At 40.5% G+C, this 24,374-nt stretch overlaps 1 long non-coding RNA gene and 3 other non-coding genes across 4 annotated transcripts in view; 2 read left to right on the top strand and 2 right to left on the bottom strand.

Moving 5' to 3' along the window:
• The window catches only part of LOC136827178 (uncharacterized), a 145,652-nt gene extending 122,061 nt beyond the window's left edge, over positions 1-23,591 (bottom strand). The window contains exon 1 of the long non-coding RNA XR_010849788.1: positions 23,354-23,591. This is a non-coding gene — a long non-coding RNA (uncharacterized lncRNA). The remainder of the gene's footprint in view (positions 1-23,353) is intronic.
• Positions 1,046-1,118, top strand: TRNAT-AGU (transfer RNA threonine (anticodon AGU)). The gene has a single exon. It is a non-coding gene; the product is annotated as a tRNA-Thr (tRNA).
• TRNAL-CAA (transfer RNA leucine (anticodon CAA)) lies at positions 4,360-4,488 on the top strand. The gene is made up of 2 exons: positions 4,360-4,397; positions 4,444-4,488. It is a non-coding gene; the product is annotated as a tRNA-Leu (tRNA).
• On the bottom strand, positions 11,747-11,819 carry TRNAT-AGU (transfer RNA threonine (anticodon AGU)). The gene has a single exon. It is a non-coding gene; the product is annotated as a tRNA-Thr (tRNA).
• Positions 23,592-24,374: the final 783 nt, after the last annotated feature.

Genomic DNA, 24,374 nt, shown 5'->3' with positions numbered 1-24,374 from the left:
GAAACAATAAACCGTAAATGAAATTTAAGACCCCTAATAATGGTACGTGTCTATAGCGCACATTCTATCACCCACGGTTTCACGAACTTCCCATCAGAACGTACAAACTGGAAAAAAATAATAAGAGAAAAACAATTACAATTAAGTGTCATGCAAATCTAATGACTTTTAAAATTTTGACAGACCATTTAAACTTTAAAGCTGATTAAGTTTTATTCACCACTGCACAGAAATCGGCGACGAAAGCGTTTTAAAAATTACTTATCAATAAAACCACAGGCCACAGAAAGTGTTATCTGACCTTAATCAAGAGCTGTCTTCATGTTTATATTTTCTATCTTATCTCCAAGTCAATGCTTACAACACACTTCCTTTGTCGATATTATCATATCCTCCTACAACAATTGTTTGAAAACATGATCACTTGTGGCCGCAGTGGTGAGCATATATCCAGATAGTCGAATCAGACAAACAATGGGCATCTGGCAACAAGCATTGTTAATTATGGAATAATAGGGTAGTATGCAGAGTAGGGTGACAGGGATTTCTTACGCCTACCCCTGCCTCCCTACTCTACACCCAGGGTGGTATGCAAAGTAGGGAGACAGCGATTCCTTAAGCCTACTCCTGTCTTCCTACTCGACACCCAGGATAGTATGGAGAGTAGGGAGACAGGGATATTCAGTGTTACTTGGGGGGAACCCTAGCCAAGTCAGGCACGCGCCCTAAGTTAGTTAGGAAGGTCTGGTCTAGGGTCAGGACACGGCATTCTAGGAAAGGTTAGATTTCTAACGCCTAACACCCACCTACATAATCTGCATCCGCCCCTGAATAATAAATAAACAAAACATCTCCACAATGTTACCCCTAACTACCAAGTTCTCTAAAACCTTCATCTTCCGTCTTTTAAAGCTGTCTTTCACGTTAACTTAACTCTGATGTGTGTGAGTGAGGGAGAGTTCAAAATCCAAACATTTGGAACACCTGGAACTCACTAATTTCACAATGGATATATACTTCAAATCCATCTGCCGGGTACCGTTGCGCCTTCATAGCTCAGTGGCTAGAGCGCTGGTCTAGTAAACCAGAGGCCGGGAGTTCGATCCTCCCTGAAGGCACGCAAGTGATGGCACTGCCTTTTGCAGTGATAAGAAAATTATATATTTAACCGATACAACAGAATACCTCAGAGTAAACACACCTAGCAAGAGAAACTGTGCCCTTTCCAACCTTAGAAGCAGCTTCTTGAACAGAAAGTAAAGCCTTTTTTAAATTCCCTGGACAGAATGCAACCTTAACTTGTAGCCTATTTCTTGGGTAGGATGCAGCTTTAACTTATAAACTGTTTTCAAGATTACTTGGTATTTGAAAATAATTATTAAAAACTGTTGAGTAAAACCACTTGCTGCATTATGCTAACAGACATCAAACGTGACTATACCAGTTGCAAAGCTTCAGACAAACGACGGAGTGAAATTAAGTTACTTTAGTTAATTGCACGTCACTACTGGACAAGGCGTGCAGCAGGAGTCTCTTGTGAGGATGCAACTCCACTGCCTTATGGAAGATTGTTAAGACAGCTGCAGCAACCCCGTGAATTGGCTGTCATTATTTATCTTACCGCTGAGAGAGTAAGTGGATAGCACTGAAAGCGGGAACTGGATAACACCTACAGGGGGACTAGATAGCATGTTACAAATAATGAATCTGACACAACCAACTTGTGCAACCAGTTCAATCATTCCCTCAATATATTATAATATAGATGGTGGATCGAATTGGTGGATGCAATAGTAAGAAATGGTATGAATGGTGGAAAATCTGACTGTTACCATTCTAAAGTAGACTCAATGGGAGATGGAAAATTCAGTATAGGGACATGAATGTGATTGGAGTTATCATAGAGAAGTGGATGTAGCACATGAATAGGAGGATGAAAATGGGCAAAAGGTTAAAAGAAAAAGGGAGCATACTGGGAGCTTTCACAGTTTAAGCCAACAAAGGATACTTGAGGCTACGTTGTGTGCGAAGAAAGAATTATTATATGAGGGACAATTAAAATGGAAAAATGTAGAAAAGGGGAATATTGAAGTACTGTTGCATACATAAGAAAGGATCATGAAGAGAAATATCATTTGGGGATTGTGGGAAGGAGAACCAAGGAAAACTGGGCAATTTACAGCAAAATCTCAAGAAGAGGATTTATTGGAGATGTGCTGAAAGAAGAAAAAAAGAAAACTGAGATCTGAATGATGCATGAGTGGAAGGGGTTGATTTAGATTCTATAATGCTTGTTCATGAGACTACAGAGGATGCAAGAAGGCCAATTGTAAAGGCTGGAGAATGTAAACCAGCCTACAAGAAGGCCAACTGTAAAGGCTGGAGAATGTAAACCAGCCTAAAGTTGTTGAAACTATAAGATGAGATGCTTTACTAAGTAAATGAAAACTGAGTGGTTAAACAGTGTGTAAGAGATATGTTTAAGTAAGAGAGGTGACCCGAGTGATAGAAAGAATTATGAACAGGGCATAAAATTATTTATAATTACGGAAGAGCAGTGGCCCAAATCATTGATAATTTTTATTCAAAATGACCAAACATTCGTGTGGAACAAGCTTAATAGGACCCAAGGTTGCAAACCAAGCTTCCATCCCAGTTAAAGTATAGGCTAAATGAAAAGCGAGAACATAACAAATATAGGTAAATTAACAAAAAAAATAAATATACAGCCAGCATTACAAATTAAAAACACCAAGACAATGAAACAAGGCGCTTCAAAAAGTATTCCAGTTCCTCCAACTGAACACCATCAACATCAATAATACTGTAGTGCCAAGCAGTTCCTTTCATATCTTTAGGGTAAATGAATGAAGGACATCTGGTGCTATGACATAATAACAGTACATTATTATGGATGCAGACATATGACCATTCAGTTGCACAGCAAGTTTCCACAAAATAGAATACCCTTTCATAAAGACTAAAAAAAGGAAAGGACAGAGGTTTAGAGCGATTTATACATAATAAAGTTATGTTAATGTGTATTCCAATAAGCAAAAACATGCTTGTATTCATCGGTAGGTAACAACTAAATGAAATAAACTTACCTATACTTAATAAAATGAAAGTGAATATAAGTCTTCTGTATTATATAGTACAGGAAGGAAATGAAATAGTTCAGCTCAAGTGATAAGCTGAGGTGTAGTCTTTTTACCGTTCAAGTTACAAAACTCTTAAAAGAGAGCCTTAAGATTAGCCACATCAATGACATCACGCTAAACAGGCACTGATTAACCACATCAATGACATCAAACTGAACAGGCACTGATTAACCACATCAATGACGTCAAGCTGAACAGGAACTGATTAACCACATCAATGACATCAAACTGAACAGGCACTGATTAACCACATCAATGACGTCAAGCTGAACAGGAACTGATTAACCACATCACTGACATCAAACTGAACAGGCACTGATTAACCACATCAATGACATCAAACTGAACAGGCACTGATTAACCACATCAATGACATCAAACTGAACAGGCACTGATTAACCACATCAATGACATCCAACTGAACAGGCACTGATTAACCACATCAATGACATCAAACTGAACAGGCACTGATTAACCACATCAATGACATCAACCTGAACAGGCACTGATTCACCACATCAATGACATCAAACTAAACAGGCACCAACTTATATCCATTGCTATAGTCGTTTTGGACATTAATCCTCTGAACAAAGATTAAGGAGGCATCACAAGAGCTTCGATTGTTTCCTGCCGTGTGCATCCTGGTTGTCAAGAAGCATGTCACTTGATCGAAGAAATGCATAGAATGGTTTCAAGATGAACATCTCGGCAAGTTAATGACCACTTGAAGGACTCGTGTGAACCTAGTTATAAAATCAATTTCACATAGCTGGAAAATACTTGATACTGCACTCACTTCCAGTTGTTTCGAAAAATGTACGTACAAACCAGCTGTCAAAAAGTGCAAAGTATGGTGAAAAATGTCCTATAAATCTCTAACATTCAAAGGAAAATCTATCTGTACCGTCTATAACCGACTTTCTAGTAAATGAAGGTCTTTTTAATATTTCTAAATAGAAAGGTAAGAGCTGGCGTGAAGTAGCTCAAACTGGCAACCATTGGAATGAACGTGTTTTTAAACTCGTCCGTCCATTGAGGCACTTCTTTTAACTTCAAAAAAAACACGAAACATCCCATAAACAGAAAACTATTCGTATGTGGAACTACACAATACCGCAAGAGAAAAACAAAAAGGAATAAGAAAAAAAAAGTGATCCTTACTTACACCTCACAATCGAGCGCCACTACCAACAGTGTCAGGATGGCCGAGTGGTCTAAGGCGCCAGACTCAAGGTTAGACTCTTCCCCTCCGATAGAGGGGTGATGAGGCGTGTGGGCTTTCTGGTCCTCTCTGAGGGCGTGGGTTCGAATCCCACTCCTGACAAAGTGTTTTTTTCCCCTTGGATAAGAATTTATAACTAGCTCCAGTGACAGTAAAATGTGCAGGTCAAAATATAACCAATACACATGTACTGTATAAGGTCAACACCCATGACAATGTTTTTTTTTCCCTTGGATGATAATTATACGAGATCAAATACTAACACACTAGCTCCCATGCCAGTATAATAATATGAAGTTCAAAGGTTAGCCTATCCATACGTATTGAAGAAGGTCAACACTCATGACTGTTTTTCCCCCAGCTTGGTAATAATTAAACAAGATCAAATACTAGCATACTAGCTCTACTGTCGGTAAAATAATGTACATATCAAGGTATAGCCAATACACTCACACACACTATAGAAGGTCAACAACTCTGTGCACAACACACAAGCGCAGCAGTTTTATTTCACCTCGTTTATCACTCACGTTTTCACCGAATAAAAATTACACGGACTCTGCGCGAGAAACTCCACTCAAGAAAGCGTAGGTTTGTATTCCCATCGGAATAAACAATATACATTATTTTCCCGTTTTCACCAAATGAAAACAATATACATTTCCCGTTTTCGCCTTAAACAATATTTAATGTCATAACAAAATGAAAAATACCGAACGTAGACACAAGCGAGGCCATTTTTAGCGTTATTTACTAATTTCATTTTTTGCTGTGCTCATTTATCAATCTGATTGCTTTCTTTTTTTGCTTTACTCATTTATTAGTTTTAAAGTGGATGTCTCATTTCATTTATTTTTTCCTTTCAACTTTATTATATTTTTAGGCTCTGATGATGGAAAAAGTTTTTCCGAAACCTAAGCAATGATGATGAGTGAAAATGGGAATCACAAGGCAAATACCAGAATCTCTCCGAAGATTCTCGAACAGAATGTGCCTAAGATGGCAAAAACTGTCAAGATAAAGGATTGTTCAGCCAACTCTCCTTCATGGAAATAAAGTGTGGTCATAGTGGTAGGAGCAAATCTAATTGTTTTATATTTGTAAGTATACAGCACTGGCGCTCTAAAAATGTGTATCTTTCTGCTTTACTCATGCACAGATTCTTATGTAAATGTTTTATTTACATCTTTCGTTTAACTTTATTTTTAGGCTCAGACGATGGGAAAAGTTTTTCCGAAAAATAAGCAATAAAGGTGTTCATCACTACTCTGGTGCTTATATTTAAACACACAAACATGCACACACATACATACATACATACGTATATATATTATATATATATATATATATATATATATATATATATATATATATATATATATATATATATATATATATATATATATAATTACATTCAACACCGATCGGCTTTCCCTAACACGTTCCTACTTTAATTGCTCAATCATGGTGGAAAATTTCTTCATGCACATCAGTATGTCTTTAACACGAACTATCCCATTCAGCATTTTCAAGGTTATCATTTCCTCTTGCATAATAACACTTCTGTATTACACATAGTTTTCATCAACCTATTGTCTTCCATTCTTTCCAGATGACCAAACCAACCCTAAACACGCTGATTCATACTCTCCCAATGCTAACCCTTACACCACTTTTGCTCACCTCCAAATTTCTCACCCTTGCAGTTCTTCTCATGCCACATACGCTAAGTGATCGATTTATCCCAACAGCATTTAACTTTTCTCTTCGGTTCCCATTCAACTTCCACAAGAGAGTTAGCTCAACAATCTACCACGCTCCCACCCTAACTTCTATAGTCGTTTAACCTCTTCCCCACATTTTGATCGCACCCAGCTACCTTGTTTGCTACAACTATTCCATGACTTACCTCTCCTCTCATACTACAATGAAACTCACGTCAGCCTAATCAGTTAATAATGCATTTATACCTTGTTGGAATTTCTTAAGTCCCAATGACTTGAATAGAAAGATCCTTCCATAACAAAAAAAAAAAGAGGAAAAAAGCCAAGGTTGCTAGAATCACCGGCATATGTGCTAGGGGATGAATGCTGTAGTCTCGGGGGACCTGAAAGCAAAGGATGCTTATAATTCTATACAAAGCAAATCTTATGACGGTGCCAGAGATTTTATTAAAGTCCTGGAATAAGAAATTTACTGAAGTCGTTTTTAACCACCAATTTAAAATAAGGATTAAATGCCGAAGATCTAACCGGGGGATTAAATAAAAACATTTCCTTAGGATAAACAGATCCCCACAAAGACACAAGGAAATGGTCCACAGATCCCCGCAAAGAGATGGTCCACACATCCCCACAGAGAGATGATCCACACACCCCCACAAAGAGATGGTCCACACATCCCCACAAAGAAATGGTCCACACATCCCCACAAAGAAATGGTCCACACATCTCCACAGAGAGATGGTCCACACATCCCAACAAAGATATTCCACAGATCCCTACAAAGAGATGGTCCACAGATCCCAACAAAGTGATGGTCCACACATCCTCACAAAGAGATGGTCCACACATCCCCACAAAGAGATGGTCCACACATCCCCACAAAGAGATATTCCACAGATCCCCACAGAGATATTCCACACATCCCCACAAAGAGATGGTCCACACATCCCCACAAAGAGATGGTCCACACATCCCCACAAAGATATGGTCCACACATCCCCACAAAGAGATGGTCCACACATCCCAACAAAGAGATAGTCCACACATCCTCACAAAGAGATGGTCCACACATCCCCACAAAGAGATGGTCCACACATCCCCACAAAGAGATGGTCCACACATCCCCACAAAGAGATATTCCACAGATCCCCACAGAGATATTCCACACATCCCCACAAAGAGATGGTCCACACATCCCCACAAAGAGATGGTCCACACATCCCCACAAAGATATGGTCCACACATCCCTACAAAGAGATGGTCCACAAATCCCCACAAGGAGATGGTCCACAAATCCCCACAAGGAGATGGTCCACAGATCCCAACAACGAGATGGCCCACACATCCTCACAAGGAGATGGTCCACAGATCCCCGCAAAGAGATGGTCCACACATCCCCACAAAGAGGTGTTCCACAGATCACCACAAAGAAATGCTCCGCACATCCCCATAACGAGATGGTCCACAGATCCCCCACAAAGGTATGGTCCACAGACCGCCAAAGAAATGGTCCACAGATCCCCACAAAGAGATGGTCCACAGATCGCCACAGAGAGATGGTCCACAGATCCTCACAAAGGGATGGTCGACGTATGTTTATCGGAAGTAAGTTTCCGGTTATGAATGATACTATTTTAAATAAGCTGCATGTGCTTAAATCTACCGAAAACCAGCCACAACAGGTCTACAACGTGAAGATATTATCCATGCATATAGAGCGGCATCACTGTAAAAGCAGTTTTTTCTAAGCTAAACCATATTTCATATATATAAATCACAAGTTGAGGCCCAAGAAAACAAGACTGAGAAACACAAAAAGTAAAACATTACTACAGTCCATCAGCAACTACTCTTTGCAATCTACTATATAAAGAGGTAATGTCGAATATACGTCCAAGCAACTACAGATCTGAGAGCAGTCGACCATTATGTTACTGAGTTGCACCTCAAAGTGTTTCTTGTATAAAATCATTCCATTAAATTGCAGCCGACGCACTCACTCTCTGAACCGCAACTCTTAGTTGGGTATAATTACTGTATGCAATGTCAAATCATATCTGCTGGTATTTCTTTTCCAAAGATGTTAAGCCTGTTTCTCCAATTAAGAACATCTAAAATCACCACTGAACCAGACATTGCCTTTAATATGACAGTTCAGCAACAATGAAGGAATCTTCCTCCCAATCAGGCTGATAAAACTTTCCATTGAAAGAACGGCTATACCTCCTTCTACAACTGTGATCATTTTAATTGTGAGAGATGACTCAAAACGCAATTTCCTATCTCCTTAAAATTTGATCAACCACATCCATTGTCTCGTTATCCAGATATATTTGTAGAGAAGACATAACACACACACACACATAGCATATAGATATATATATATATATATATATATATATATATATAGAGTATATATATATATATATATATATACATATATATATATATATATATATATATATATATATATATATATATATCAATTCAATATATATATATATGTGTGTGTGTGTGTGTGTGTGTGTGTGTGTGTGTAATATAGTGCCTTTCCAATTATGTAGCATAGTCCATAGAGGATTCATTGGTTAAATACACTAAAGACAGCCAGTTCCTTGTAGTGCACCACTCATAGCTAACTAAAACCAATGACCCCATGCTGTCACCAACTAGTTTTAAAAAAGGTCATTTGCAAAGGAGACAAATCACTCAACACCTCAACTCTCAGCCACTGATATCTGAAGCTCTTCCTAAGCAAGGTCACACTTTTCAAACGTGGATCTAGCCTTTACCTCGGGGTGCTAATATACATGGCGGCAGGTGTTCAGAAGCTCAGCTCAGGACCCTAATCCGGGTACTAGTGGACTTCAGCTGGACCTGGGTCTCACTAAGGAGCAGGGAAGCAAATCCATGAAGGTATATACATTCACCAGTTACCCAAAGTAATGAGAAGAGAGTATGACAAAGGGAAGGAATAACAACAGATTGAGAAATGATCAGTGAGGTTGAATCTTTCAAAGTATTTTGGAACAGTGATGTCCAGTCTTGAGTTAGAATTTGGTGGAAGAAAAAAAAGAAAAAGACAAATCAAACAATAGGCATGCTGAATTTGATTTGGCAATCTAATAGACTGAGAGTGCATGTGAAAGTAAGATTATAAGTCTAATATGTTCGAGTATATCAGGAGTTGGATGACAGAACAGAGTTCAGTATGATACCATAGAAAAAATTAGGCCTACATAAAGTTCCCTACATAGATATGACGAGAGGAAGATGGAGATGGCTTTGACATGTTCCGAAGAGAATAGATCTATGTAGATGAGACCAATGAGAAGGGAGGCTCCAGGTGAGAGGAGATTTACGAAAGTTAAAGCACAGGAAAGACATGAGTGGCATAATTTTAAAAAAAAACCGTGTTTATCGTGCAGTGGTGTTGGAGGTTATGTATGTAAGAAAATTTTGTGTGTTTAAATGTATGTATTATATAATGTGTGTGTGTTCAGAATATATATATATATATATATATATATATATATATATATATATATATATATATATATATATATATCTACATTTAGATATATAATCTATAAATAAATACATACATACATACATACAAACACACATTATTATTATTAATAAAATAATTAACCAAACCACTGATCTGATTAACAGCTCTCACAGGGCTGGCCCGAAGGATTAAACTGAAACGGAGTACCAGCTCTAAGCCATAGGCTAAACATTGGTACTAAACGATGAATGAATAATGAAATTTATATATATATATTATATAATATCAACCATAAAAGCATTCAATAAATAAATAAGAGGCACCGCAAGCTGTCATTTTGCAATCTTTCAGGGATAGGTAATCGGTGTTATGTAAATTGATTTTTACCTATCATATTAACGTTTGGAGGAAATGTATAATTAAGCCAGGGTCTAGGACGCCGCTGAACAATGGTCGCAATTCTTGTTCAGCTAATAAAACAAAACGTTAGAGAAAAACCAGAGGCAGTACATCAGATTCATATATTTATTCTCTTATCGTATCTCATAGAACAGGTTCTCGTATGGTTACGTGATAGCAAAAAACATGAATACAGAGAGAGAGAGAGAGAGAGAGAGAGAGAGAGAGAGAGAGAGAGAGAGAGAGAGAGAGAGAGAGAGAGAGAGATGCAAAATCATCATCTCCGGGAGCTGCTGATTTTAATAACATAAACGTGGGATGGAAGCCCTAAATTCACGAATGTAGTAAAAGCGAAAAGAGACAGCATACTTTCTTTGGAAACTTAACCCTTCAATCTACGGAAGGTTATAGGGTTAATTATCGCAAGATAAGAATATGAATCTTCAATTAATAGTCTAATCCTTCACAAATTAGAGAGTTGTTAATCAGCTCAGTGGTCTGGTAAAACTAAGGCATACTTATGTACCTATACATTTCTCCCACATTTCACTGAGAGAGAGAGAGAGAGAGAGAGAGAGAGAGAGAGAGAGAGAGAGAGAGAGAGAGAGAGAGAGAGAGAGACCTAAGAAGCGCGTTTATAAGCTATTCCAATGCAGCAACACTTTTTCCTATCTTATGCCAACACCAGCAATACTGTTGATGACACCACGACAGAAGTATAACGAAATTACAATCAAGCACTCAAGGGACAATTATGCATTAAATGAATACATTAAATGTATAGTATAAATTGATGAATGTCGTCATGATCCACATAAACACACACAAACTGATATCATCATGCAAAACTCATATGTGACCTATTATTATTATTATTATTATTATTATTATTATTATTTTTATTATTATTATTATTATTATTATTATTATTATTAATCCACCATATGCCTTTTCCTTTAAGAAAGGGTTGGTGCCAGAAGAGGACAGTAATCCAGTTTCTCCGAAAGTCTTCAGAGATGAGGCTGCTGGCCCAACACCCTTTTTCTTGGCACAACGAAAGTTGATATCCATTTACTGCTGAGAGTGAACTGGTGGGCGTTAGCCCGGGAAGGATCCACAGACTTAGCAAAAGTGAGCCATCTGCTGCACCACTTAGTCACGGTGCCCCAATAATTGCAAATAAAACTTCCACAAGTGAATAAAATATTAATGCAAACTACAAAAACATATCTGTATCCACGAGATCCTGTCAAATCAGGTTCGACTGAATAAAAAGTACATAAATACAATGATTAAATTTTGACTTTCAATATCCTCTACAGACGGGGAGTGCATATAATCAACCTGTAAACTCCTTACTATAAATCAAAGAAACATTGGCCTTACTTTATTTTCAGAACTTAAAATCTCACTACACAGCAACTGTTTTGTAACAGTAAAATTGAATCGCGGTTAAAGAACGACTCCTCATCCGTGCGTAAGAATGAGAGAAAGCAGTAAACAACAAAATAACTGCAGAACTTTTTCGGCGAAACAAGGAACGCCGAAACAGCAAGACGGCCTTCAACAACTCCAGGTACGCCGACTACAACGGCGAATGAACCCAAGATTACAGCAGCAGCAGCAGCAGCAGCAGCAGAAAACTTCACATACAACACAGAAAGGAACTCTACAAACTTCAAAGTATTCTCCACGTAAAAACGGTGGAGTTGGCACCTATTCTCCGTGCCTTCAGGGAGGATCGAACTCCCGGCCTCTGGTTTACTAGACCAGCGCTCTAGCCACTGAGCTATGAAGGCTTATAACCTCCGCGCCATTTCCTCAAAAAAGATTTTACGTTTAGGCCTACATGTCGGCCGGATGTAAATCAAACATTAAATTCACTATATACATTGCCAGCAAAATGACCCAATAAACACAAATAGTGGCAACTGAAGACATTCACACTTTATGGCAGGTGAATGCACCGAAAAATGTAGTCTGCCGACCGACATCGCTTTCGCATAAATATGGCAAAGTTTATCGCTTTCGCATAAATATGGCAAAGTTTATCGCTTTCGTTAACTATCATTACAGTTTAGGCATTGGGTACCGAGACATTTTTTGACAATATGACTCATTTTATCGTTACCCCACCGTCATGATAAGAAATATTTAACAGCAATTCGTCTCCTTGGTTTCTCGATGCCGTAGACGTTTCCTACCGCGATAGCCTACGAACAGTATCTGTATAAGATGTGATTTAAAACGAAGTGGAGAATAATTGAGACACTCAAGGCATAAACTTGTTCAACAGAAATTAAAATCAAAATGATCTCGGAAGGACATGGAGTGGAGGGGAATCATATTACATCACGGAGCAGAAAACATCGCCCTATTCATCATATCTCACCAACACAAAATACTAAGAATCGCAAAGTTACACGAGAAGCTCCAAAACTTTCTGATTAATATTTTGAACCTTTTCATTAAGGTTTGACGAAAAGCACGTAGGCTATATGACGAATCGTTCGCTTTTTCACTAGGAACACCTGATAAGCAAATTGTACCTGATGAGTAAGTTGTTAATCACGGGGGCCAGTCTTTTCAAGACTAAACATATATAAAAATATAATCATGCAAGCACACATGCATGTAAAAATTGATGGTTGAAATTGCAAATGATAAAAAAATTACACTATTTCAGTTCGATGACCTGAGGAGGGTGTTCGAAATTTCAAAACTGGTATGCTGCAAAAAGCCTGGGCTACTTAAATGTTTTGTTTTTATTTGATATTTCAACGATCTAATTTTTTCATAACACGCGTGACGTCCCATTCTAATTTAGATTTTATACATTTAGACCTTTTATATAATTTGACTTATGGAAATCTTTCAGGCAAGTGTTCACTTGCCTTTCACTGGCAAGATACAGGCTATTCCACTTCACATGAAAGCAGAGTGATTGAGTTTAATTACAATATGCTCTTAAAGTAACAGAGATTGCAGTCGTTTGTACCAAGATACATTGTGATCTTTTATAGCACATCCAGCTTTAAAAATAACATTCTTACCTTTGCTGATGAACCTCCATAACCATCTGATAACCACTGAACTGCTGTCAACCCACATTTATCACGGGAGTTGTAACTTTCCAAGACAGACATAAGAGAGAAAGCTACGAAGACTCCTTGCATAATCCATCAATAAAACCAATGATACCTAAATCACTAACTGCCTGCTAATAAAGATAAAGGCTAGAAGATTTTAAGCAACAGTTTGTATATAAAAGGATGTCATATCTCTGGCAAGTTCCCAACAACCCTTGCCATATACAGAGACTAGGTATGAAGTTCGACAATCCACTCATCTTTCACTAGGTAGGCTACAAGTAATACACTGAGGAGAGGACGACTTGGTTGTTGTTTAGGGAGCTTTCTTAGGCCGCTTGAAAAATTGAGCCAGAAGATCAGTCATCGATTTCTTCAAAAGGTCAGAGAGGATCTCCTTAACAGTGTCTTGGAGCAAGAGATGGGATCTGCCTAATGGAGAGAACAAGAGAGCTGACTTGTGTTGCGGTGACTCCTTTAGTGGCAAAGGAGCACTGCAGCTCTCGCTTCAAGATTCCCATCAAAAACAGGGAGGCGAGCTATGAAGAACCATCCCTGCGCAAGACAATACTCTGAACCAGTCAGAAGAGAAACCTTCAGCCAAGACCAGACAATCCTCAATTTTTCTAGCTCAAGCCCCCACTGTCCAATCAAGGAAGCAAAATTTTCTAATATCTTAAACAGACTCTTGGCAAGATGGTCTAGTTTGGATGACAAGAAGGAAATCTAGGCTGCGGAGAATGCAGAACGAGTGGCTTCAACCAAGTTGGAGAAAACCCCCTGGGAGGCGGCAGAGACTCCCAAGCAGGGAGCTTCCCAATGACGAATAATCAATACTTTTCCTTGAGAAGTTTGGAAAGAGGGCTTTCCCTTGGTCTCTCTTCATGGCCAGCCACTCGTCCACCTCTGGAAAAACCTTCTTTGAGGAAGAGGAAAGCAATAGCTTGGGGAGGCAAACAACGTCAGCAGTTCATTTCCCCATAAGAAATGTCTAGCCTGGGGAAACATGAGTAGTAGGCTTGAAGAAATCTGGAAAATTCGCCAGAAAGAATCTTAGCAACAACGAATAAGCAGGTGAAGGAGCAATACCTTGTTCTAGTTCCTCCTCGTCCTTTTGGAAATGACAGTTTTTTTTTTTTTTTTTAAGCCTATAAGTTCCTCAAGCTGACACTTAATCGGGGCTGATGAAGGAAGAGGCGCCGAGCACCCAAATGTTGGCATCAAACACTCCACAGTTGGCACCGAACTCTCCACAGCTGGCGCTGAATGCTCCACAGTTGGTGCCAACGCTCTGTTGGGGATACAGCCAACGCCCAGTTCTTTCATTGGAGGGTGGCAGAGCTGGTTACACGTTGTTGGCCCAGCGTTCGACTTCTGACCTCGCCAATGAAGAATTAGAAGAATTTATTTCTGGTGATAGAAATTCATTTCTTGTCATAATGTGGTTCGGATTCCACAATAAGCTGTAGGTCCCATTGCCAGGTAACCAGTTGGTTCTTAGCCACGTAAAATAAATCTAATCCTTCGGGCCAGCCATAGGAGAGCTGTTAACCAGCTCAGTGGTCTGGTTAAACTAAGATATACTTAACTTAGCCTGAAGTTGGCGCTGGGCACCGGGAATTTGGCACTGAGCGCCCAGATGACGCCAAGCGTACAAATGTTGGCGCCAAATACTCCACAGTTGGCGCCGAACGCTCCACACGGCACCGAACGTTCCACAGTTGGTGCCGAGCGGTCGGGTGCAAAGCAGGTGCCAAGCAAGTCGAAATAGAGGGGCGGCACTCCGAGCTGATAGTGCACTCAGCAGAGCTGACAATGCACTCAGCAGACAGCAACAGGCACTTACTCGAAGTACTGTAACTTAAAGGTTGGTGACGAGCAGAAGAGAGGTAGCAGGAGGAACAGCAAAACTGCAGGAAGGCTGACTAACACTAGCCTCCTTATATCTCCTGACAGGAGGAGAGCTGTCTGCCACATCGAATTGTCTTTTCAAAGGCCGAGAGACAGAAGATCGACGCTGCTGACGCCTCACTTCTGGCAAAGTCTTCCGAATCCGACAACAGACGAGAAGCACTGAACAAGATGCCTTTTCAGTGGCGCTCTTTCGTAGCCTGGGACCGTGCAACAGGCTCGACAGCGGGGGTGACTGCCCGTGGGCAAACCCCACTGGCCTCCCATGGACTTCCAGTTTGTCTTCTTCCCAGTGCAGGGGAGCGGGACAGTGACCTTCATCTAGGAGCACCAGGGGACAGACAGCCACCTCAACACTCACAACAGTCACTGGGCACAACGCTAACACTTGGTGCCATTTTCAACACAAAATCCCTGAAAGAGGTAGTTAATTCCATAACAGTACTGGCTAAGAATTTTGCTTCGAGACTGGCAACAGCGCTGGGATCGGAAGCATGGGAACCTGGTAAAGGAGTGTGGGGTAAATGTGTAGGAGAGCTAAGGATGGGAACACAACATGAATCAAAGGAGAAGAAACAGCTATCTTCTACCACATCAATTAAAGGAGGAATCTCATGACTAGCTCTACTTTCGGCTCTAAGGGCCACCTTCCTTTTCCTATCTCGGTCTAAGTTGTTCAGATGGGATTTCAAGGTCTTCCCTTTACTATCTACCAAATCCTGACACTTTGGACATGTAAGCTCTCTAACAAGTCTAATTTTACACCTCTCAATGCAATAACAAATTCTTCAAGAGCTGGAGGGTGACATATTTGACTATCTTAGAAATAAAGTTAAATAACGATATTACTAAGATAGGAAAAGCCACCACAAAAAAAAATGAGAGAATACTTCACCAAAAATACAGGACAAAACATCCAAAAAAGATGAAGCAGCAACTGCACACGACTACCGACATTAATCGGGAGCCAGCAAAAAAATTAATTGAAGCTCAGGCTGTACCTATCAGTCCCAAAAGTGGGTGGGACCCTGTCACCTAGCCTATACTAGCGATGGCAGCGCCACCATGATTAGACTGCCATGTAGAAAGCTAGTAGCTATGTAATTGCTTGGTAAGTCACTTATATAAAAATATCTAAGAGCTCTCACAGGAAAAACAGATCTTTCCTCTTCCTCTGGGCCTAAACCCTCCATCTAGTTCTTTACTGTAAAGTAGCAGGGCCAGGGTTTTCAGGATATTTCGTTTTTTGGCAAGAAAACCCAAAGTTAGCAAGCAGAGTGCATCACCCTGGGAGAAAACCACTCTTTTGTTCAAGGTGTGGCGTCTGCTAACCCTCTTAGCTGTCATTAGTGTCATAAGATACAGCGTCTTCCTTGTTAAGTCCCTGAGGGAAGTTAAGCAAAGAGGTTCAAAACGCAGTCCTGAGCTCCACTTAAGAACTACGCCAAGACTCCAAGAAACTGTTGGTTCTGTTTTAGTTTTGGAAGAGTCAAAAGATTTAATGCGGTCCGAGATGTCTTGGTTTGAGATATGGTCCAGCCCGTGACGAAATACCGAACTGAGCATAGCTCTGCAACTTCTAATGGTAGAGGAACAGAAGCCTCTGGAGGATCTTAAATACAGGAGGAAGTCTGCCAGTTGTGTCATAGACATCTTGGAGGATGAGATGTTATGTCTCCTGCACCAAAGTCTAAAGCTGGACCACTTTGCTTGATAGACTTTATTAGGGGACTGTCATCTGCTGCTGGCAATAGCTTGAGCCACACACCTTGAAAATCCTTTCTGTCAAAACCCTGTCAGGGCTAGAGTGGACAGGTTTTGATGAAACCTCCTGGAATGAGACTGTCTGATCAGCTCTGGAATGGTAGGAAGGAGCCTCAGATAGTCCACCAGAAGGGTTAGAAGATCTGCAAACCACTCCTCAGTGCTCTGAATTGAAATACTTTGTTGTGGTACACAAACCTAAAAACTTTCTTGATGCCGGATGAATCGGGATGTGAAAATACGCATCTAGCATATCTAGGGAGATCATCCAATCTCCCCAACGGATCAACACAAGAACTGACTGATTTGTTTCCATCATGAATCTTGTTTTCTCGATGAAATTATTCAGGGCGCTCACATCAAGGACTGGTCTCCATCCTCCCGTTGATTTGGGGACTAAAAACAGCCGATTGGAGAACTCCATGAACATGATAACTTCTACTACTTCTATCGACTCTTTTCAGAAGTGCTGAGACCTGCTCTGACAGGGCTAAAAACTCTGATCCTGCAGAGTACGCTGTCAAGGCAATCGGCGTGTTGACCTGGGGGTGGTGGCATTTTTGAAAGGAATTGAGTACCCTTCCTTCAGTACTCCTACAATCCATGGTTCCACTCCTTTGGCGCTCCAACTCTCCCAAAACAGTTGGAGCCTGGCATCCACAGGTGCATGGAGGACTGCATCTTCACTTCTTCGATGCAGGCTTAGATGATGATTTCTTAATGGCTCGGAAGGAGAAAGTTTAGACCGAGATCGCTGTCTTCCTCCTCGTAAGGGCTGTCTCTGAAGGGGAGAGGTCCATTTGAAAGAAAAAATGGACCAATCCCTAGAATGTCTAGTGGACTGGGCCAAACAGTCTTGGGTTGATTTCTTCTGGAGTTCAAGAGTAATCTCATTCACCACTGCTTGTGGGAAAAAGTGATGGTGATCAAGGGGGGAGAAAAGAAGAGCTGGCCTCTACGAGACAGTAACACTCTTGGAGGTGAAAGAACAAAAGAGCTCTCTTTTCTTTAAAATTCCCATAGCGAAAAGGGGGGCCAATTCGTGGGAAGCATCTCTAATGGCTTTGTCCGTGCAGAAGATAACGCTGAGCCAATCTGAGGAACAATCTTCAGAGAGTGGGGAAAAATCCTGTATTTTTTGGCTAAAGCTCCAACTGACCAATCAAGGAAATTTAACACTTCCAAACTCTTGAAGAGATTCTTCAATAAGTGATCAATTTATGTCTCAGAAAACATCACTTTAGCAATAGCAAAAGTGGACCTGTATGCCGAATCTATCAGTGAAGGTTACACCCCTGGGAGGAAGCAGACACTTCCAGAGAGGGAGCCTCTATGGTAGAATAAGGCTGGTAACGCCCCTTAGACAGGTATGGAGGTGAAATGCAAAAGTGGATTTCCCTTGAATCCACTTCTCCGAAAGCCAAAGGTCCACGTCTTCCAGTCTATTCCTCTGTGCTTGAAGACGGAATTCAACATAGTTCTATGACCCTTGATGGCTGACGTGACCAGACCTTTCAAGGATCTGAGGAACAGCAAAAAATCTGCAATTTGAGCTACAGTCATCTGAGAAGAGGATATATTTCTGTCTCGACACCAGCTTTGAAAGACTGTCCTCTTCATTTGGTAGACTGCAGCAGAAGATCGTCGCCTACATCTTGCAATAGCTTCTGCAATAGCTTTCCTTGATGAGGAAGACAGAACCATACGAGGTAATCTGCCAGGTCCTGCAGGCTGTCGCATCAAAAAGGCCAATCCCGGAGAAGGGACAGCTGGAGAGAAGAATGGAGGATAGCAGATCAGGAAATATCTGAGCAGAGCTGAATAATTCAATGTAGGCTGTTCCTCTTCCACTGGTTCCTCGTTGGAGGAACAGGTGACATCGGAGGGTAAGTGGGTTCTTGAGCTACAGGAGCTGGTTTCTGAAGAAGGCTCAGAACTCTAGCCAGTCGGAGTTGAATCGGAGCCAACAATGGTTCTTCCACAACAGAAGGAAACTCACCTGCAATATCAGGTACTGGAAGCCCTACCTGCAGGACTGCACGCTTACTGGAAAGTGGACGAAATCAAAGGAAGCACCCACAGACACTGGACGCTCGGACACTGGGTGCCCACTCACTGCTGCAGCGGACACAGAACATTTAGAAAACACCACACTCTTAGCGGGTACTCATATGATGGGCGCTCGGAGACTTGACGTCCATACACTGAATCTTCCAATTTGGAACGTTCGGACACTGAGCGCCCACGAACTGGAAGCATGGACACTGAACCCTCAAGCATGGGCACTCAGACACAGTGAGCTCATATGATGGATGCTTGGACACGGGGCGCTCATACAATACACTTTCAGACTCTGGGCGCTCGGACACTTTAGGTCGATGTATGGGACTAGCATACACTCTTTTGAAGTCAGGATGCTCTTTGGACACTGAATGGGCGCGATAATCTTTAATAGGCAACTCCTAAAAGCTACATGAAGGGATTGGTCTATGTCCCCTCTCTCAAGCTCGTTAACGAAATGGGAGCAAACCAACTTTCAACGAAGCACACAGCCCTTTCATTGGCCTCGAAACCTTTGCAAAACGTCCACTGTGCTTACTGGGCCCAAGAGAGTCCGAATCACTAGACGACAAGGTATGAACATCTAAAGGGACGCCTTTCCAATGGCGGTCCCCCGCAGCCTGGGGCTGATGGACAACAGGCTCAGATGAGGCGATGACTGCTCATGGGCAAACTCCACTGACCTCCCTTGGACTGCCAGGTGAGCATGGGGAGCTTAGCAGGGACCTTGATCTAGGAGCATTGGTGGGACGAACAACTGCCCCTTACACTGACACTGCACCAACACTATTATATTTGTCCATCAGGACTTTCACAGAATTCCCTACCTGGGAAACAGTATTAACTAACAAATTAAATTTCTGATCCACATGTGCTTCTAAGCTGGCAATGGCATTGGGTTCAGAAGAATGAGAGCCAGGTAATGGAGTAACAGGAAAAGTCAGAGGACTGGAAATAGGAAAAAAAGCCGTCACAGATGTTGGAGGGACGGGCAAAGCAGCGATATCAATTCCTGGAGAATTAACTGAACTAGCAGAAGCCTTAGCTTCAACCCTAGCAGTAGCCTTCCTCAGTCAGTTACACTGCAATTTACCCAAGTGGGTCTGTAAAGTCTTCCACTTCCCCTTATCCCAGTCCTTACATTCCTAACAATTAAGATCAGGCGAGCAAATTTGCTCCCTACAAGAACTGATGCCAGACAAACTAGAATCTGACATAATTAGTCAAAAAGGTCCAAATTGGGACATTCACAATCAATAACAGCTCTCCTAGGGCTGGCCCAAAGGTTTACACTTATTTTACGTGGCTAAAAACCAATTGGTTACCTAGCAACGGGACCTACAGCTTAGTGTGGAATCCGAACCACATTATAGCAAGAAATGAATTTCTATCACCAGAAACAAATTCCTCTAATTCTTCATTAGCCGGACGGAGACTCGAACTCGGGCCTAGCGAGTGCTAGCCGACAACTCTACTGACTCGCCCAACGAGGAACTGTCAAAATCAATAAAGATAACTGAATATTAGCTAACTAAATAACAGCTGAACACTACCAAAAAACAGAGTACTTCACCAAATGAAGACATCCGACCATCCGGTGAAAAACGAACCAAGAGCTGCCAATAACCAGTGTTACGTCATTGGCTGGCAGAAACGAATTGAGCTCTTTAGTTATGTTGTACCTATTCATCCCCAAAAGTGGGCGGGGCAGTCTACCTACACCCAAAAAAAAAAGAGCGCTACCGCGATTTTTGTATTTTGGGCTGCCGCAAAAGTAGAAACTATAGCTATGTAATTATTTGCTAATTTACTTATATAAAACTATCAGTCTTCTAATGAACAAGTAAATTATAAATACTGTACTTACTCTGGCATACGTCTCCAGTATATATAAATATTTTTTTTCCTGCACAACAGTTGATTTTTACATCAATGGCATATATTTCAATAATTACTGAATTTACAAGACGTTTCTTCCAAGCAAACCCCTTAACAAATTACTAATAACATCAATATGGACCAATCATTGTCCTACGTATTTCTTGCTGTAAGGCCATGTTCAATTATTATTCTCCTCTTCTGTAACATTTGGTGCAACTCATGATGTCACTACACAGTTGCACACATGCAATGGTGCAGTACTTAAACTTGAACGTTCTTTAATACTGTATTCCTCGCTCCCATTCTAGTTTTCATAATTAATCTCAGGCATGTATGTAACACCTGTTATTCTTCATCCCCAACCTATGAAATGGCTTAGACTACCCAATGTCATGAAGTCTATTATTAAACGGTTCTTCACACAGTCCATTTGAAACCTGTTGAAATTGGTTTTTCTAATATAATTTGATTAGCCTTGAATAAATTATATTACTTTTCATCAAAAAACTTGGTTAACCCAAAGATAAACAAAATACTGTACCTTCAGGAACATGTTAAGAAAGGTGTGACAAGCATTCCTATTTGTCATTAGGCAAAAAGTTTCCGCTAGGTCTAGACTAATGTAGGCTATACTAAATTGAAAAAAAAAAAAAGGTATTTCTACATAACAGCTCCGCACAAATTATTACCTTGGAAATGGATTTTTCCTATACTTATAGTGTTGCTGACGAAGTAGGCTAGATAGTGTTGTTTATTGTCGGTCTACTACTATTAACATAAAACTCTATCCAACAATGTTGGGGACCCTGTGGGAATTCGGGGTTTTGGGTGGGGACATACACTGGGAGAAAACCGGACTGTTATGTTGGTCGTACGGAACGGTTCTGCGCATCTGCAAGTTATTAGGGAGCCATGTGTTCAAAAAGGGAATGGCTAAGGAAATCTATTATAAAATGAACCATACTAACTGGTGAAAGTTCGTTTCTTGTCCAAACTTCAGTTCCACATGAGGGCTAGTACTAAACAGTGATTCATCTACACTGTTTTGCTGTTTATTACTAGCCACTGGGGAGTCAAATGTATTTCATCATGTTTACTACTAGCCCCTGGGGGATCAAATGACCCTTCAAATGTCTCGGTGTGCATTTCGCAAAATTGGAACTTAGAAAAAATCCTCAATCATTTACATGTACTTTATTTTTTACTATGATAAATATTAGTTCGCAAGAATTATGTATATAGAATATTTTTTTTTCATTTTGTTTGGAAGATTTGAAAGATATATAAAATTGAGTAGGGGCATTCGGACCGGAGACGAACTTTATCCTACTAACCTAATGTAACCTAACATAACCTAACCAAGTAGGCAGTGTTACTTAACGGTAAATTCTTGATAAGCAACCACAATACTAGGCTACTGAAAAAGATACCATCAGAGTTGTTCCATAGTTCTGGCCACCGCCCCCGCACCCCAAAAAAAATACAACCCAATTTTGGCCATTGTCATCACTGTCTTTGACAGTGATGATACCAAACCTACCAAATTCCTAAGCAACATGTGTAGGGAGAGGTGTAAAATATATTGCGCCTATATTATAGTCGGGTAGAGTGCAGAGTATGGGTCACGGCCAGGTTAGGACACGAAGACGCCAGAAGTTAGGTTAGGTTAAAGTAAGTCTGGGTAGTTTATATTCCCTCTGAAATGCCTACTAGCCTAGGCCTACAGTAGCCCTGACATCATACTCTGCATTTGCTCTTCATGTAGTTCTGCCGAAGTGGTAAGTACTATCGAGGTAAACCATTCATTTAAAAATACCGACACATTTTAGTCCATGAATAGGATTTATATTTCTGTAAAACTTCATTTTGTTGCACGGTTGATTCTCCGCCAGAAATGAGGTTCATCACCAGATAGATAGCTTATTGTGATGCCAGGTCCTAACCTAAGTACATCTTACTAACCTAACACAAGGAGACGTGCCCTGACCTGGCCGGGTGGTGCTTCAACTTCAAAAAAAAAGGCCAACCTGTCTTGGTCAGCGACTGGGGGTATCAGGCCGTGCAGCACCACCCGGTCAGGTCAGGGCACGTCCCCTTGTGTTAGGTTAGGTAGGTAAGACGTACTTAGGTCAGGATCTGGCATCACAGTAAAGGTTATATCTACTAGTGTATGAGGAACCTGCCCCGGTCGACTACTGGCGGGAATCGGGCCGCGCAACTAAAGTAAAGTTTAGTTTTACCGAAATTTAAATCTTATTCATGGACTAAATATGCGTCCAGTACTTTTATATGAATGGTTAACCTCGACAGTACTTAAAACTTCGGTAGAACTACATGAAGAGCAAATGCAGAGTATGGGGTCAGGGCTACCGTAGGCCTAGGCTAGTAGGCATTTCAGAGGGAATATAAAACACCCAGACTTACTTTAACCTAACCTAACCTATGACGTCTTCGTGCCCTAACCTGGCCATGACCCATACCCTGCACTCTACCAGACTATAATTCAGGTGCAATATATTTTACACCTTCTCTCCCTACACGTTGCTTAGGAATCTGGTATACCCGGCGATACATGATTCATTATGCATTAAAATTATATAATAAAAATGCTAAACAATTATCCTTACCTTTATTGTATGACGTCAAGGTGACCTACTGGACTGGTATTCTTGGTCATCTTAACTTCTGTTCTATGGACAATCAGTGGGTTTGCACCTATTATTCCGACTAAATTTGTATGTTTATCACCATGTTCGAGAGTCAAAATGGTAGAAAATCCTTTTAACCGACACAAAACAACGCAAAATTAACAAGCACAAGAAACATACTACGAGGTACATAAACGACGGATGGTAAGAGACAACTGAGAAACTATCGTCGTGACGTCGTGTGATTCTCTATGACGTAAAAAGATGGCGAAAATTACACATAAATTATTACCTATTAATTGTTATATATATATATATATATATATATATATATATATATATATATATATATATATATATATTGTGTGTGTGTGTGAAATTTTTATCACACCGTGTTTATATACAATCATGAAGCTACAAAATTATGTTGTTTAATATCAAATTCACGCTACTTCGGTTTTATCATATCGTAATTTATATATGATCATGAAGCTACGAATGTTGTCTCATATCAAATTCACTCTACTTCGGGAATATTCCCGATGGGGAATTATCACCGAAGGAGATATTCCGGAAGTAGCGTGAATTTGATATTAAACAACATTTGTAGCTTCGTGATAATATTATATATATTTTTGTGAGTGTGTGTGTGTGTGTGTGTGTGCGCCCTCGCGCTTGGCTATTATAACAAGTACGTATGTGCAGTATATTGTGCTGGCTTGGATGTGAGTAAGCTTGACTGTGTACATAGGATGCAACTCACATCACTTATTCTAACATATATGTACGTCACATTTTGTACTGTACTTGTAGCTAAATTATCTGGTAAATAAAAGGGTCCCGCCTGATGGACGGATCTAGGACTGATAGGGAGGCCTGTAAAAGTCAAAAAGCACGATAATAAAACATGAAATTCAGTAATATTCATTTATCCAGTACAGACTTCTATAGCCGGGAGTGTCCTCTGACGTCATATTAGAAAAGAAGCTCTCAGTGACGT

This window comes from Macrobrachium rosenbergii, chromosome 3 (genome assembly GCF_040412425.1).
Source record: "Macrobrachium rosenbergii isolate ZJJX-2024 chromosome 3, ASM4041242v1, whole genome shotgun sequence".
NCBI classification, from domain to species: domain Eukaryota; kingdom Metazoa; phylum Arthropoda; class Malacostraca; order Decapoda; family Palaemonidae; genus Macrobrachium; species Macrobrachium rosenbergii.
Note: the sequence above shows the minus strand (reverse complement) of the source record. Positions and strands in the feature narration are given on the sequence as shown.